The 18,153-nt window shown below is 44.7% G+C and overlaps 1 protein-coding gene across 25 annotated transcripts in view; it reads right to left on the minus strand.

Annotated features, from left to right (window-relative positions):
* Window positions 1–10,640, minus strand: part of AOPEP (aminopeptidase O (putative)) — a 406,706-nt gene extending 396,066 nt beyond the window's left edge. For 24 of the 25 annotated variants that reach the window (XR_011379142.2, XR_011379141.2, XR_016236048.1 and 21 more), the window contains exon 1: window positions 10,498–10,634. The gene's annotated coding sequence lies outside the window, so the exon portion shown is untranslated. Of the gene's footprint in view, window positions 1–10,497 lie in introns of all 25 variants that reach the window. The other variant, XM_051859444.3, reaches the window with a different exon arrangement.
* Between the last annotated feature and the right edge of the window lie 7,513 nt (window positions 10,641–18,153).

Consider the following 18,153-nt stretch of genomic DNA (forward strand, 5'->3'; position numbering starts at 1 on the left):
AACGGATAAAGCTGCCACCTGCAACACTGGCGTTCCATATGGGCACCAGTTTGTGTCTTGGCTGCTCTACTTCTGATCCAGCTCCCTGCTAATGGTCTGGGAAAAGCAGTGAAAGATGGTCCAAGTGCTTGGGCTCCTGCACCTGCCTGGGTGACTGGAAGAAGCTTCACTAGGGGAGTGCATCGGTAAACAGAAGATCTTTCCCCTCCTCTCTCTGTAACACTGACTTCCAAATAAATAAAACCTTAAAAAGAAATAAGATAAAATAAATTCAAATGATTCTATTTTGTTGTTTTTAAAGATTTATTTATTTATTTGAAAGGCAGAGTTAGAGAGAGGCAGAAGCAAACAGAGGTCGGTCTTCCATCCGCTGGTTTACTCCCTAGATGGCCAAAACGTCAGGAGCTGTGCCAATCCAAAGCCAGGAGTCAGGAGCTTCTTCCATATCTCCCACAAGAGTGTAGGGGCACAAGGACTTAGACCATCCTCCACTGCTTTCCCAGGCACATTAGCAGGGAGCTGAATCGGAAGCGGAGCAGCCTTGAGCCGGTGCCCATATGGAATACCAGTACTGCAGGTAGCAGCTTCACCTGCTACACCACAGCGCCGGCTCCTCAAATGATTCCTACCCATGTGTCACTTTAAATCATCTCAAACTAAATCATCCCAAACAGGCTGAGTATATCCAAAATGATTGTTTCAGATGGTTTTTGGATTTTGGAATATTTGCATGTACTCATATATAGTGAGATATCTTGGGGAATAGGATCCCAAGTCTAAATCAGAAATTCATTTATGTTTCATATATACCTTATCCACAAAGCTGGAAGGTAATTCTATACATTTAGTGCACTTGTGCTTTGATTGTGACCCATCAGATCAGGACAGGTGTGGAATTTTCCACTTATGGCATCCTACAAGTGATCAGAAGACTTCAGATTTTCAATCATTTCAGATGAGAGATGTTCAACCAGTATAAAAAATGAAAGATACTGGTTGAAAGATATGAGGGGACAAAGGTTTGGCCTAGCAGATAAAACAGCCGTTGGACTGCCTGCATTCCATATCAGTGTCCCTGAATTCAATAGCTGGCTCTGGCTCTGGGCTCCAACTTCCTCCTAACACAGACCCTGGAAGGTCACAGTGATGGCTGATGACGGGGTTCCTGACACCTGCATTTCCATGTGGGGTTCCTGGGATGGAGTTCCCAGGTTCCTGTCTTCAGCCCTACCTGGGCCTTTGTGCGTATCTGGGGAGTGACCATCGGATGGGAGAGCAGGCTCTCATTCTCTACAGTAAATACAAAGTAGAAGTAAAAACACTTTAAAACTATTCTATCCTGATGATATATCTATATCTGTGACTCTACAAAGAGGGAAATTAGAATGTTCAGAAAAACATTTTTCACCAAAACTTAGTACTATTTTATTCCCTACGCGAGGGAGCAACTGGGCTGGCTTGGCCAGCACAAAGTATTTGAGAATAATATTCACGCGGATGAAGGAAGACAATGGCACACAAGAGGCCACCATAGGGGAACAGAAGGAAAGACAGGGATGCTAGGCAGTCTGCAAATCCTTGAGTCTGGTGTGGTAGAGCTCAGGTGTTACTGCCAGGCTCTGAGGCCCAGCTGGCTGATGGTGGATGGGCAGACCTAGCTCTCTTCTGGCGAACACCAGTCAAGAAAGCTTGAACCGTGGCCCCCTCCTCCATGAGTGATGTGGGCACAGACAGAGCCAGGGCTCTCTCACAACTACTCCTTCCACCTCAAGTAAATATGAGTTAGATTCATTTTTAACTATTAGAATAGTACGTGGTTTGAAACAGCTTGCTAAGAGGAGTTGAAAGGAGTTCTTATTGTTTATTAACCATCTTTCTGGAAGCCAGATAGCAGTTTTGACAATTCTATACAGGGGAAAAAGAAACCCTCTAAGTTATTTTAAATGAATCTACTCTTGCTCTGATAGTGACCTGAGGATTCTGGCCTGTAGGCTCATCAACACAGCATTTTCTTAACACCGTTGACACTTGTAGGCTTCAAAATATGGCTTGGAGACTGTGTAAAAGGTATTATTTCTCCAGTATTTTCTCAAGTTACTCTTTTCCTGTGTGAAGCCCTTTTTTTTTTTTTTTTTTTTTTTTTTTTTTTTTTTACTTTGTTGAAAGGCAGAGAAACAGAGATAGACACAGTAGACAGAGATCTTCCATCCACCAGTTCATTCCCCAAATATCCAAAACAGTCAGGGCTCGGACAGGCCAAAACCAAAAGCCCAGAACTCAATCCGGGTCTCCCATGTATGTGGCAGGGACCCAAGTACTTGAACCATCACCTGCTGCCTCCCAGGGTGCACATTAGCAGGAAGCAGGAATCAGAATTGGAGATGGGGCACAAACCCAGCCGTTCTGATATGGGAGGTGAGTGCCCAAGTGATATCTTTTTTTTTTTTTTTAAGATTTATTTATTTATCAGAAAGAATTAGAGAGAGAGAGAGAGAATCTTCCATCCACTGGTTCACTCCACGAATGGCAAAAATGGCTGGGCCTGAGCCAGGCTACAGCCAGGAGCCTAGACCTTCATCACAGTCTCCTACGTGGGTAGCAGGGACCCAAGCACTTAAATCATTTTTTGCTGCTTTCCCAGGTGCATTAGCAGGAAGCTAGCTGGATTAGAAGTAGAACAGCCAGGATTCAAACCAGCACCCATTTGGGATGCCGGCACTGCAGGCCATGGGTTAACCCACTGCACCACGGCACCAGCCCCTCAAGTGACAGCTTAACTGCTGCACTGAATACTCATCCGTCCTGCACGTGCAGCTTTAATATGTAGCCCCACAGCTGAAAAGATGGCTTCCTCAAAGACTATTCAGAAAATATAGAACTGCAAAATTAAGTCTGAATGGTTTTGTACTATAATATCGTATTGTCAAAGTGATCTTCAGAGGGTGAGCATTGTGGCAAAGCAGCTGAAGCCACTCAATCCCATGTTGGAGTTCTGTTACAAGTTGTGGCTCTTCCACTTCTAATCCAGTTTCCTGCTAGTGCACCTGGGAACGCAGCAGATTATGGCCAAAGTACTTGGGAGCCTGCCACCCGTCTGGGAGTCCTAGATGGAGTTCTGGGCTCCTGGCTTTAGTTTGACCCAGCCTTGGCTATTGTGGGCATTTGGGGTATGAATCAGCAGATGTTAAGCATGCTCTCTTTCTCAATGAGTCTCTGCGCCTCCCTCTCTCTGTCAACCTGCCTTTCAAGTAAATTAGATCTCTTGCTAAAAAAGTGATCTTCAGAAATATGTGTGTGTGTATGTGTGTGTATATATATATATACATTTTTTTTTTTTTTAATTTGGAAGGCAGAGTAACAGCAAGAGAAAGCTTCCATCACTGGTTCACTTCCCAAATTCCCACAATAGCCAGTGTTGGGCCAGGCCAGGAACCGGGAACTCAATCAAGGTCTCCCAATGGGTGGCGGGAACCCAATTACTTGAGCCATCACCTGCTGCCCACCAGGGGAGCATTAGCAAGAAGTAGAATTAAGAACCCTGTTTCAAACCCAGGAATTCCCAAGTGGGACACTGATGTTTTAACCAGCATCTTAACTGCTAAGTTAAATGCCTGCCCCTTCAAGAACATTTTTAACCTAGGAAGACTACTCATAACTTTGCAAATAATTTTATCCCCACCATCTCTGTGAAATTTTCCAGTGAATATTAAACAACCATGTAGCTTCATTACTAGCAATTAAGATTCATATCTGCGGGCCGGCGCCATGGCTCAACAGGCTAATCCTCCGCCTAGCAGCGCTGGCACACCAGGTTCTAGTCCCGGTCGGGGCGCCGGATTCTGTCCCGGTTGCCCCTCTTCCAGGCCAGCTCTCTGCTGTGGCCGGGGAGTGCAGTGGAGGATGGCCCAAGTGCTTGGGCCCTGCACCCCATGGGAGGGTGCTCCTGCCTTCAGATCAGCGCAGTGCGCCAGCCACGGCAGCCATTGGAGGGTGAACCAACGGCAAAGGAAGACCTTTCTCTCTGTCTCTCTCTCTCTCACTGTCCACTCTGTCAAAAAAAAAAAAAAATTCATATCTGCGAACATTCTTAGAAATTCATGAAAACATTTACATCTTGAAATTCCCCAAAGTAAAATTATAATCAGATAAATCACCCCTCTGTCTTTGGAAAGCTAGCACAGTGTTTCTCAGAGTCTGTTGTGAGGCCCACATGTACCAGAAAAAAATGGAGGGCAAGGGAGAGTGGGCTTGTGGAGATGATACTTGCTAAAAATACAGACTCTTCAGGGCCGGCATTGTAGCGTAATGGTAAAGCCATCACCTGCAGTGCCAGCATCCCATTTGGACACTGGTTCAAGTCCTAGCTGCTCCACTTCCAATCTAGCTCTCTGCTATGGCCTGGGAAAGCAGTAGAAGATGGTCCAAGTACTTAAGCCCCTGCACCCACATGGGGGATCTGGAAGAAGCTCCTGGCTCCTGGCTTTGGATCAGCTCAGCTCTGGCCATTGCGGCCATCTGGGGAGAGAACCAGTGGATGAAAGACCTCTCTCTCTCTCTCTCTTTCTCTGCCTCTGCCTCTCTGTAACTCTGCCTTTCAAATAAATATTTTTCCAAAAAAATACAGAGTCTTGAACACTATGTTATATGTACTAAAGCAGAATCTCCAAGGATAGCAGTCAGTAATTCATATTTTAAATAAGATGTCCAGATAATCCGTACATAGCTAATGCTTCTGAACCATTGAGCTACTTAAACCAACTCTTGTCATGGCAAAGCCATGAAAGCAGGATTCTCACAGATCACTGCATATATAAAGTTTTTAGAAGAAAAGATTCAGGAAACATTTAAAAAAAAAAAAAAAGAGGTAAGGTGAAGAGCCTTCTTCCATTATAATCTAGAATTTAGATCCCAGGGTGAACTGCAGCCATGAACAGAGGGTATTCTATACATAAAAGAACAATGTTACCTGTTACTGGTATCTGTAGCGAATCACAGTCCATTCTGTCCAACTTCAAACAGCATATTCTAAAAAGTGGAATGCCATCCCTGCATAAAGATTAAAGGATGTTCCGGCAAGCAGTTTTCACTCACTGTTTCTCAGCCTTGTGGCTCTGCCACTACAACTGCCTGACGATTTGTGAAAACACAGACTACTGCGTCTCGTATGTTGTAGGATGTTCAGCAGCATCTCTAGCTTCTATCGATTATATGCCTGTAGCAGCCCCCTTTATTTAAAGGTTGATTTATTCATTAATTTGAAAGGCAGAGTTACAGAGAGAGAGGGAGAGAGAGAGAGAGACAGAGACAGAGATCTTCCATCCACTGGTTCACTCCCCAAATGGCCACATGGCAAGAGATGAGTCGATCTGAAGCCAGGAGTCAGGAGCTTCTTCCATGTGTGCCATCTTCTGCTGCTTCCCTGGGTACATTAGCAGGGAGCTGAATGTGCAATGGAGTGAACAGGACTTGAACTGACACCCATATGGGATGCCGGTGTTACAGGCAGTGGCTTTACCCACTATGCCACAGCACCAGTCCCATGATTTCTGTCACTTTCAAAAACTAAACCTTCAATTGCAAATGTCAAAGAAATAAAATATAAGCAAAAGAAGAAAAAATTACAATGAAATTGATTATGTATGTAAAAATGTTATTTCAAAATAATTTCTTCAGGAATCAAAAGCAACACAGTAATGAGTTGTCAGCAAAATGAGTATGCCATAAACCACTCTAATAGTCAAAATCATTATGAACAAAAAGCTCTTTCTACCCATTGAGTTCCTGTAGTGTGGGAATTGTATATATTAAAAATCAAATACCAGCACATATATATGCAGTATGAGGTCATAAAAAGTTTTGGGATTTGCTTTTCAAAGATAAGTCTCTCAGAGAAGGATAAGAACTAAGCTGTGAAAATGAAGTCCAAATTCCATTTAAATTTTATTGCCCCCAAATGAGAGGAGACACCTGTTACCCTTTTGATAGTTTGGGTTCAGTTGCTCATCCATTGACTACTAGGTTCAAAAGTAATTTTCAGTTTTAAAGAGAGAATAAAAAAGATAGAAGAAGAGTGTGACAGGCAAATAAACTTACACTGCAAAGTTGAAATTGACTAAACCTAGGGATAACTGAAATCTGAAGCTAGACAGCCAGAATTCACATCCCAGTTTCACCACCTACCAGCCTCACAGTCTCAGTAATTTGCTAAATTTCTCTGTGTTTCCATTTCCTCATGTCTAAAACGAGAACAATAATAGTGTCTGCTTCATTGGCTAAGTACTTAGCACACTGCCTGGTATATTGTAAACTCCACAGAAATATTAGGTAACATGAGACAGGCATGGTGCAGCAGGCTGAATCACCACTTGGGATACCCACAACCCATACTGGAGTTCCAGTTCTAGCCCTGATTGCTCCACTTCCCATCCAGCTTCCTGCTAATGTGTCCTGGCAGGCAGCAGATAATGAGCTCTTGGGTCCCTACCCACACGATAGACCCAGATAGAGTTCCTGGCTTCGGTTGGCCTGGTCCTGGCCACTATGGGCATTTGAGGAGTGAACCAGCAGATGGAAGATCTCTCTCCCTTTGTCTCTGTCTCTATCCTTCTCTCTGTTGCTGTGCCTTTCAAGGAGATGAAAATAAACATTAAAAATAAAAGAAATACTGGGTAGTTATCATAATTTTATTTTCCTGTCTATTTTTAAGACAAAATACTAGGAGAGATGATTACACCATAATATATGCTGAGACTCCAGCTTAACAATGTACACCAGGCATTTTCAAAAACAATATTATGTCTGTTGATATATCTCCGTTCAGATCCTCTAGAAGCTTAGAAAATCAAATCACTAAGAACGGCATTAATACAATATGAGACAAAAAGCTAATTCAAATGCATCACAAATAGAACGTATGGTATATCCACACAAATGAATATTACCTTGCCTCAAAACGGAATGAAAATCTGACACATGCTAAATCATGGATGAACCTTAAAAATATTATACTTACAACCCACTAACAAAAGGACAAAGATTATATGATTCCACCCATATGAGGTACCCAGAAGAGGCAAACCCACAGGGAAAGAAAGTAGAACAGAGGTTACCAGGGACCAGGAGGTGAGAGGAAGAGTTATTATTTAATGAGTACAGTTTCTGCTTAGGATGATGAAAAAGTTCTGAAAAATGGATAATGGTGACCATAACACAACATTATGAACATACTTAATGCCACTGAACTGTTTACCTTAAAAATAATTTAGGAAGTACAGCATATATGAATATTTTCAACAGAAATGTATGACATGAGTAGCAGGCAGCCCTAATGGTATTTAAACAAAGGACAGACTACTTACTCATTCTCAACTTCCTAACTATGAACATCAAAAAGGAGTCAATACCAACTCTTAGCTATCCTTGGTTTAAAATTTGTATATCTATGCAAGGCACTTTAAATAATATGTAAATCAACTGGTTGTCAAAGTAAAGTGTTAACAGTTGCTAATTTAAACCACTGACATAGAGCCCAATTTCAAAACAGAAATTATACGTCATTATTTTGATACATAAAGTGAAGTATTTAAAATCTCCACTCCGAACACTTCATGCAAAATGCCCACTGCATTGCAAAAATACAATGAAAGTGGATTGAGACATTTTCCAAGAATGGCCCAAGAGGAAGGAGTTAATTTAATCATCTACTAAGCTGGCAATTATATCAAATATCATTCAAGAAACAACAATTTTCAAAAGAACTAGAATGTGAATTTCAACGACCTAATGTCAAAACCAGGATAACAGTAGAATTAGCAAACATGTAGCTCTTTCCACAAACATGAGCGCTTAAAAAAGTCTGAGAAAAATGTATATTATTGAAAAACTTTACATGGATTTCAATATTTTTGTACCAAAATAGACTTATCTTTTAACTCTACTGTCCGTGACCTTTTTTACTTAGCTGTATTCTAAGATCTTTACATATAGTAATTCATCACATCGCCACAAAAATCTTCTAAGTATTCTATTATCCCCTTCACAAATGAGAAAACTGAGGTATATAGAGTTCAAGTGCCTTACATAGGTCCCCTGTGCTGCTAATAAGTGGAAGAGCTAGGATTTGAACCACAGAAGTCTGGTTCCCAGTTTTAATTGTTATACATTACCAACTCTTGGCGACACTGCGAAAAGAACTACAAAAAGTATAGGCAAATTCAAAATGCAAAGCAGTTTGGGAGTCAAATTCAATAAAAGCTCTGAGAAAATGACCATATTATAACACAGGACAGCAAATGATGCTCATGGCCGTATAAAAGGTTAAAAATCTGTTCAATACAACTTAGTGTTTACGAGGGCAAGGAACTGCCTTTTAAATTTTTAAAATTTCCACCTAAAACAGTCAATATGATTTTCATTTCTAAAGAGGTTAAACTCTCAACTACAAAATTACGCATTCCCTGACAGCTCCAAAAAGAAGGCTTTTACTTTCATTTTTATTTATCTCATTCTTAAAGATGAGGAGTATTTGTGTGTGTGTGTGTGTGTGTAAAACAAATTAAGCTTTCCAGATGTCTTAATTCCATGAATATCAGAATTTTATCCTAAAGACATTATAAAACATCAAATCATTGGGATAGATAAATGAATGCGTGACTACTGTAAAAAGCCTAGAACTGGATTATCAAGTGTAATTTAATAAAACAAATATAGACTTTGAAGTCATACACAGGCCTGAATTAAATCTGGCTCTGCCATTCAGTTACTGTGAATTTGTGGTAAGTCACTTTCACCTAACTGAGCCTGTTTCCTCCTCTGTGTGTGTGGACTAGAATCCCTAACGCCCAATAACTTCTTATTGGCTAAGAAGAAAACGTACTCAAATTGTGGAACACAGCCCCTGGGAGCCAGCAGACGGTCAACAATCAACAACTATTATTATTCCCTAATCTTATTCCACTTCATCCCCCAATTACTGGAAGTTTAAACTTACCAGTTAACAAGTCATTGTTAGGCTTCCCAGAACTATATGAATTACAATATACTCACAAATGGAATGTACTAAAAGTACAAGAAAATACAAAACAAAACCGTCAACAAGATCAAGGAATTTAGAATTCTATTTCTTATCCCTTATACTCAGCATCTTTGCTGGCTGGTTTTGTAATAACATATTATTCCTTAATCAACAATTATGAGGGGCTGGTATTGTACCGCGGGTCAAACTGCTGCCTGCAAGACAGACATCCCATACTAGTGCTGGTTCAAGACCCAGCTGCTCCACCTCCAGTAAGCAAGGGAAGATGGTCCAAGTACTTGAGCCCCTGCCATGTGGGAGACTTGGATGGAGTTCCAGGCTCCTAGTTTCAGCCTGGTTTCACACCCATTTAGGGAGTGAAACACTACACGGAAAAATCTCTGCTTCTCCCTTCCTCATTGTAACTCTGCATTTCAAATAAATAAACAAATCTTTTAAAAAAAATTGAATCCTGGGGCCAGTGCTGTGGCACAGTGAGCTAAGCTGCCCACACCTGAGCCCCAGTTCCAGTCTTGGCTACTCCACTTCTGAACCAGCTTCCTGTTAATGCACCTGCGAGAACAGTGGAAGGGGACCAAGTACATGGTCCCCTGCCACCCACGTGGAAGACCCAGGTGGAGGCCAGGCCCCTGCTACTGAAGCCATTTGGGGAGTGAACCAACAGATAGGAGATTTCTTTCTCCCTCTCACTATCACGCTGCCTTTCAAATACATAAATACAATTATTAATCCTATTATTTTCTTTAGCGAGTTAAACATTCCCAGCATGTTCTGTTCCTCGCTTATTTTAGGGCTACCTGTGCAATGATTGTCAGCACTTGCTGGAAAACCAGAAAGCAATCCAGGGGCAAGGAGCATTGTGGTGAAATGCAAATCAACGGCTGACTGGACCCATGTGGCCCATTTATTATCACAAATAGATGCTCACATCACGGCGCCTCCCCCCCAACACACGCACACACCACGCGCGCGGGGGACTGAGCAGAACTCCAGAGTGACAGAGAACGAATGTTCTTTACGGATACCCAAAGCTCAAAACTCGGTGGTCACAGCCGGGGACCCTCAGGGACGAGGGGAGCTGGGTGGGCTTCCCGTCAAGTGGAAACAGAATCTGACACTATGTTGAAGACTTAAAAGACGAGCCAGGCGGGTGAGAAGGGCCTGGGGAAGAGAGGAAGGAGCAGCGAAGGCCGGGGGTGGGGGAGTGGGGGTGGGGGTGGGGGTGTCTGTGCAGCCTGGCAGAGGCCAGTGCTACCCCGAGAGCGAGACCCTCAGGTGAGAGCTACTGGCTCCGCCCAGTCTCCCCGACAGGTGAACACAGTCCCCGCTGAAGCAGCAGCAAAGGTTTGGGTAGGGGTTGGCTTTCCGTCGCCTTCAGCACAGGACGCTGCCGCCTCCGCCAGCCATCCGGGCACAAGAGGACAGGACGGCAGGGAGGACCCAACAGGGAGCGCACAGGTTACCTGTCTCAGCTGCCTGCCCACACCAGTCTCCACTTCCGCAGACTCCGGGTTACTACGGGCTACCCGGGCACGCGCCCAGTGACGTCATTCACGCGCGCCCGGGCCGCGGGCCGCCGAGCCCGCCCCTTCGGGCCGAGCGGGGCGGGGCCGCCAGGAGGAAGTCTGCGCAGGCGCGGAGCTGCGTTGTTGTGCTGGGGCGGCCCTAGCGCTTCCTACGTTTGGGATTGTTGTGGCGCCGGACTTGAGTGCTAATTAGAAAAATCTTTTGGCTCATAAGAGGAAAAATACTATGGAGTTAACATTTGTAAACTTTTTATTCCTTAATCTACTCTGCCCCTGCTGGCTGTGACGTACCTTGTTTACATACCTGTTATTTATGCCATAATTTATTAAGGTGGGTGGGAAATAGCTTCGCTTGTCGGCCCAAGTGGATTCGGGAGGTACAGTGAAAACCAGACTTTATTATCTTACAGCATAGGAAGTTACAAAGTCACCTTCTTCCGTGCTGCATCTGCTAACAGTAATTTTCCATTCTGTGTTGAAAATGGGGCACCAGACATTCTACAGGTGCTAGTATGCGCCAGGCAAGCCCTATTCCAGATTCTGGGGGTACAGCAGTGAACCTGCCTGCCCTCATGCAGGTCACTTTGTAGTTGAGACAACGATCTTTTTAAAATAAAAGATTTATTTATTTATTTGAAAGAGTTACACAGAGAGAGGAGATGCAGAGAGAGAGGTCTTCCATCCGATGGTCCACTCCCCAACTGGCCGCAACGGCCGGAGCTGTGCGGATCCGGAGCCAGGAGCTTCTTCCAGGTCTCCCACACAGGTGCAGGGCCCCAAGGACTTGGGCCATCTTCTACTGCTTTCTCAGGCCATGTCAGAGAGCCGGAGGGGAAGTAGAGCAGCCGGGTCTGGAACCAGCGCCCCTATGGGATGCTGGCACTTTAGGCCAGGGCGTTAAGCTGCTGCAGCACAGCGCCGGCCCCAAGACAACGATCTTTGAGGGACGTTACATATATGCATCTGTGGAAGGCAACGGGTTGCTGAGAAAGTAAAGGGAGGTGGATGCCCCTTTGATTTGTGATGCCAAAGAAGGGCCCTCTGAAAAGGCCCATTGACTGACAACAGGAGAGGCCAGTGCTTTGGGAAAATCTGCAGGTACAAGGGCTATGGGAAGAGAACAGCATGTCATCCCCTTAAGAAATTGAAAGCAAGACCATGGCGGAGCAGAGGATGAGAAGAACAAAGCAAGAACAGCCTTTCTGGACCAATGTGAGGAGCATAGATTTTGTCCCAAGTGTAATGGGAAGCCAAGGAAGAACTGGATGTGGTTTTACAAGCTCATCCTCCTGGCTGCTGTGTGTAGTATGAATTTGTTGGCCATCAAGAAAGGATCCAAAGAGCTGCTCTGGCAACGATCAGGTAAGAAATGATAGGAATGGAAACATTTAAGGAGTAATTCGGAAGCAGATATGACAGACTTGGTGATGGATTACATATGGATGATAAGGAAAAGAAAGGTTTCAAAAATGACTCCTAAATCTTAGGCCTAACCAAAATTCTGGGTAAGAACAACAAAAACAAGATCCATCCCTCTTCCTTTCAAACCCAATTCCTTTGCCCCTTTGCTTCTGGGCCTTTAGGCCCTCCTCTTACCTTGCTAACCATCTCCCCTCATTTCCATGGGGGCACCTCTTCTTTTCCCTTTCCCTTAACTCGAATTCCCTGTGGTCTTTATGTTGCACCAGAGGCTCCAAACCCCAAAGCCTACAGCCACCAGGCAGTCAACATGAAAGAGTGAAACCCGTGGTTAGAGACTGAGAACTGGAGTTCGTGGTCCCTCCTCAGCTCCCCTTGATTCCTGCCAAGTAAGAGTATCATTGTAGTAATGTTGGGTCCTCTCATTTAAAAAAAATGGTTTAATTTTCATCTACTTGAAAGACAAAGTGACAGAGAGTGTGAGAACTTCCATCCACTGGTTCTCTTCCCAAATGCCCACAAGAGGCAAGGCTGAGCCACGCTTGAAGCCAGGATCCCAGAACTCAGCCTGAACTCCTACATGGGTGGAGGAAACCCAATTACTGGGCTGTCATCTGCCGCCTTCCAGGATGCATTAGCAGGAAGCTGGGCTGGGAGTGGAATAGCCAGGTTGCAAATACGGAATGTGGGCCACTTATCCCACTATACCACAATGCCCACCCTGAAACCAGTCAAACTGTAAATGCTGGTCACTCCCTCATCCCACTTCCCATCAGCATTTATCACATCTGCCCATCACCTCCATCCTCTCCAACACTTGCTCAGGCCTTCATCAGCTTCCTGCGGACAAGTTGTCTGGCCTCTTTGCACCTTGCATTTCTCCCTTGCAAAATGTGAATGTTGAATGAGGTGATGCCTACAGTTGGTTTTGTCTGAAAATTCTATCTCTAAAGCCAAACATGCCAGAATAGTTGCCTAGAATTTGGGAAGTATTTTTTGCCTGTTTTTTTGTGACCAGTTTGACAGGAAACATGGGACTTGATAGAAAAAAATCAATACAAAACGAAATTAACAGTAGCTAAAACTGGACAGGCTTTTGCTGCAGAGTAAAAACTGACTGAAGAGCTGGCAATGACAGCACAGAGGGTGAAGCCACTGCTTTCACCACCGACATTGCATATCAGGGTGAGGGTTCGAGTCCCAGTGGCTCTGCTTCCTGTCTAGCTCTCTGCTGATGCACCTGCGAAGGCAGCAGAAGATGACTCAAGTGCTTGGGCCCCTGCTAGACGTGTGAGAGACCCGGATGCAGTTCCTGGCTCCTGGCTTCAGCCTGGCCCAGCTCTGGTGCATTGTAGCCATTTGTGAAATGAACCAGGGATGGAAGTTCTCTCTCTCTCTCTCTCTCTCTCTCTCTCTCACACACACACACCCATCTGTCATTCTGCCTTCCAAATAAATATAAATAAATCCTTTAAAACACCTGAAAAATAATTGTTGATTAATATTTAAAACCAGAAAACTTGAGAAAGACAGACAAAGAAAAATGTCATTTATTGGAAATTGATGGAAAAATCTAATGTTCTTGACAAAACTTAGATCTACAAAGTTTGAATAGAAAAGAAGTTGGCCATGGTTAATTAACCACAAAAGAAATCTTGTAATGTCAAAAACACTAATGGTTATAATTTGTCATGAAGGGAAAAAATAACACTGAATTATAATTAAAATATAAAGTTTACATGTAAGAGAACTGAAACTGATTCCAGTGAAAATACTTTTAATAAAGTGGAGAGAATGAGAAACAGTTTAACTGTAATATAAGATTGATCTTGGCATTCAATTGGCATAATGACATTTGCTCCAGAAATGCTCTTATTGATGAAAGTCTTCTATGTAAGTTTAATTTTGATTTAAATGGTTTTGCTCACATGCACAAATTCACCTTTACATAGTCAATGTGACAAGAGCCAACATCTTGTCTTCGTTCAAGTGACTCCTGAAATCCTTGGTCTTGCAGATCTAAAACTCATATTTGAGCAGTTTTTCATACCACAAGCAGAGGTACTCGTATGCCCCTCAGGTCTGGGTAATGGAAGGATGTATAGTCTGGTTTTGGATATGATTCTCATTAATGAGCATTTTTTCCTCTGATGCTATCAGAGCCATGAAATCTCTTCATATCCCCAGTGAGATTTAGTGCATTGGATTCCATTTCAAAAGAATTTCTACTTGGCTCAGGTGGACAGAGTTCAATGGAGGAAAGAATGACAGAGCCTGCTGGCTGTCCCTCAATGGCCAGTCTCTTTCCTTCATAGTAACAAAACTCTCAACTTTTTAGGCAGAACAGTCTTATTTTAACTGGGCGCATGACTCCCCAGAAGAAAGATGGGTTTTCCAGGCTCTCTTGCAAGCTGTCTGTGGCCCTGTGGCTAAGCACTGGCTAACAACCATTAGAAAAAGAATAGTGCTATGCTGCATAATGACATTTGGGTCGATGGCAGGCCACCCATATCACAGTGGTCCCGTAACTTTGTAGTGGAGCTGAAAAAATTCCTGTCACCTAGTGGGGCCGTAGCCATTGTAACCTCATAGCATTGTTTGCAGCGATGCTGGTGTGACCAAATCTATGCTACCAGTCACACATAAAGATAGCACACACAATTATATGTACAATACCCAATAGTTGATAATAAATGACAGTGTTACTGCTTTCTGTATCTACTATACCATACTTTCTATCATTATTTTAGAGTATATGCCCTCTGTGTATGAAAAAAATCTTACCCTACAGCAGTGTGCTGTGTTACACCTACAGCAGCCTTTGACAGCTCCTGTTTACCAGGAGATGTGTTGAGAGGCCGGATGTCAACTGACCTGCACCGTCTAGGTTCGTGTCAGTGCAGGCTGTGATGTTAACGTGACAACAGAATTGCCTACGAATGCATTTCTCAGATGTATCCCCGTTGTTAAGCAATGCACAATGTGGCAGGTTGTGGCAACCATCCTTAGAAACAGATGGGGAACAGTTTGTCTTCTAATTCCCACCCTCCTCCGTAGTGCTTGGAATGCAGAGGTTGGGCTGCTTCTAGAGTGTCATCTTGCATCTAGTTCAACTGTAGCTTTATGGGGACGCAAGAAGGTACAAGTCAGGGTCCCTGAGGGCCTTTTGGGCAGAGCCATCATGCCAGCTGGGAACTAGCTACCTCTGCACATGAACCAAGAGAAAGAGGCTGCTCTTTTTTAGAAAGTTGCTTTATTTTGTAGCTCTTTGTTCCTCCAAATCTAATTCTGACATACAAGATGAGGAGCCAAGAGGAAGGTACAGTAAAGACATTTGCAGATTTCATATGCTACGGATAGGAAGGAGAAAGATCCTCTGGAAGGGAGTGTGGGTCACTTCAGTAACCCCAGGCCCTGAGACCAGGAAAGAAAGGCCTGCAGAATGTGATGTCTGGGGGCTGGCTTTGAGGCTCAGCGAGTTAAGCCTGCGATGCCAGCAGTCCGTATGAGCACTTGTTGCAGTCCCAGCGGCTCCACTTCCCATTCAGCTCCCTGCTAATGTGCCTGGGAAAGCAACAGAAGATGGTCTGTTAGGAAAGAGGAACAGGACAGAGAGGAGGCAAGAGACAAATTCACAGCCAGAGCAAGTGTATTCCAAAGGGACTGAACCTGAGAGGGGCTAATTGCTGGTGTGAACTCGGGCCGGACAGGAAGCAGAGAGCAAAAACCCTTCCACAGGCCAGCTTTTATATAGCGTATGGCAGCAGAGAGCCATGAGAGGACCGGCAGAAGGCAGGGCTGAGCAGGTCTGCACAGAAATTCTCTCTGGAGATGGGGGTGGGGGTGGCAGTGGGGCTGAGGGAGGAGAAAAGCAGGCATTGTGGTGACTTTAAGGCATTTGAAGAAGAAAGCAGGAGGAGAATATCTCAGTGGTTGAGGCTGGTGCTATAACACAGCAGGTTAAAGCCCCAGCCTGCAGCACTGGCATCCCATATGGGCACCGGTTCTAGTCCTGGCTGCTCCACTTCTGATTCAGCTCTCTGCTTGGCCTGGGAAAGCAGCAGAAGATGGCCCAAGTCCTTGTGCCCCTGCACCCACATAGAAGACCTGGAAGAAGCTCCTGGCTCCTGGCTTCAGATCAGCTCAGTTCTGACCATTGTGGTCATTTGGGGAGTGAACCAGCAGATGGAAGACCTCTCTCTCTCTCTCTCTCTCTCTCTCTCTCTCTCTGGCTCTACCTCTCTCTATAACTCTGTCTTTCAAATAAATAAAATTTTTTTTTTGACAGGCAGAGTGGACAGTGAGAGAGAGAGAGAGAGAGAGAGACAGAGAGAGAAAGGTCTTCCTTTGCCGTTGGTTCACCCTCCAATGGCTGTCGCGGCCAGCGCGCTGCGGCCGGCGCACCACGCTGATCTGATGACAGGAGCCAGGTGCTTCTCCTGGTCTCCCATGGGGTGCAGGGCCCAAGCACTTGGGCCATCCTCCACTGCACTCCCTGGCCACAGCAGAGAGCTGGCCTGGAAGAGGGGCAACCGGGACAGAATCCAGCGCCCCGACCGGGACTAGAACCCGGTGTGCCAGTGCCGCAAGGTGGAGGATTAGCCTAGTGAGCCGCGGCGCCGGCCAAAATATTTTTTTTAAAAAAAGAATATCTCAGTGGGGCAGGGGCTGAGGTCTGCTTCTTCAGTCACGTAGGCTAGAGGCTAAAACAGATCTAAGACTTTTTATCCATGCTCCATTATGGTCTAAGTGCTTGGGTCCCTGCACCCACATGGGAGACATAGATGGAGTTCCAGGCTCCTGACTTCAACCTGGCCTGGCCCTAGCTGTTGCAGCCATTTGGGGAGTGAGCCAGTGGGCAGGAGAAATACATTCTTTCTCTTTCTCTCCCTCTTTCTCTCCCTCTTTCTATTCCTCTTTCTATTCCTCTCTCCCTCTCTCCCTCTCCCCCTCCCCCCCCCAATAGGGGCCTTCCAGAAATAGAGAAGAGAGAAGGACTTACCTGGGAAAGGAAAGCAGCAGTATCACGTTGCTCATGACAGTTTCAGAATCTGCCTGTCAGCCCGGTGCGTAGTGCTAACCAGTGTTAGTTAACGTATAGTTCACTGTATATAAGGGGAAAATATTAGACCTATAAAGGGAAACTAGTTTACATTATCAGTGAAATGTGTAACTAGGTATGCATGGGCAACCCTATAGCAATCCCTGTAGCCATCATGTAGCATTAGAACATCCAATCAAAATGTATGTAGCCATATAAGGAAGACAAAGGAGCTAAAAGGTATATAAGGAAATACCCATCTTTGTTCAAGGCTCAGAGTTTTGGATATGAATCCAACTGAGCCTTATGCCGGCATGCAAATACTGTTTCCTGCCAAAGCCTCAGTGTCTTGCTTGTCTTTTTGTTCAAGTTCCCCACTTCTCTCTCTGTCTGTCTCTCTTCCTCTTTCCGTCTCTCCCTCTTTCTCTGTAACTCTGTTTTTCAAAAAAATTTTTTAAAAATTGTGTTGTCTGAAGGCAGAAACTCCTCAATTCAGTGTTTTGTTTGTTTTTTTGTTTTTTGTTTTTGTTTTTGTTTTGACAGGCAGAGTGGACAGTGAGAGAGAGACAGAGAGAAAGGTCTTCCTTTTGCCGTTGGTTCACCCTCCAATGGCCGCCACCGCACTGATCCGAAGGCAGGAGCCAGGTACTTATCCTGGTCTCCCATGGGGTGCAGGGCCCAAGTACTCGGGCCATCCTCCACTGTACTCCCGGGCCACAGCAGAGAGCTGGCCTGGAAGAGGGGCAACCGGGACAGAATCCGGCGCCCTGACCAGGACTAGAACCTGGTGTGCCGGTGCCGCAAGGCAGAGGATTAGCCTAGTGAGCTGCGGCGCCAGCCAAATTTGGTTTCTTAATAAGGCAGACACTTCATAATTTGTAGCCTCACTTGTGTGTCTTACCCAAAATCCACTCTTTCCCTTACTAACAGAACCCTGATTTTGTGGAAGAAAAATTCATTGATATCAAAGAAGCTAGGTCCTCCCTGCAGCCTCAGAGGGTGAATGGTTATAAATCCAAACTGAGGTGGGTGCTGTGGTGCAGCAGGTTAAGCCGCTGTCTGCATGCCAGCATCCCAGACAAGCACCAGTTTGAGTCTCAACTGCTCCACTTCCGATCCAGCTCCCTTCTAAT

The sequence above is a fragment of the Oryctolagus cuniculus genome, chromosome 1 (genome assembly GCF_051225735.1).
Source record: "Oryctolagus cuniculus isolate XC-2025 breed Fujian yellow rabbit chromosome 1, ASM5122573v1, whole genome shotgun sequence".
Taxonomy (NCBI): domain Eukaryota; kingdom Metazoa; phylum Chordata; class Mammalia; order Lagomorpha; family Leporidae; genus Oryctolagus; species Oryctolagus cuniculus.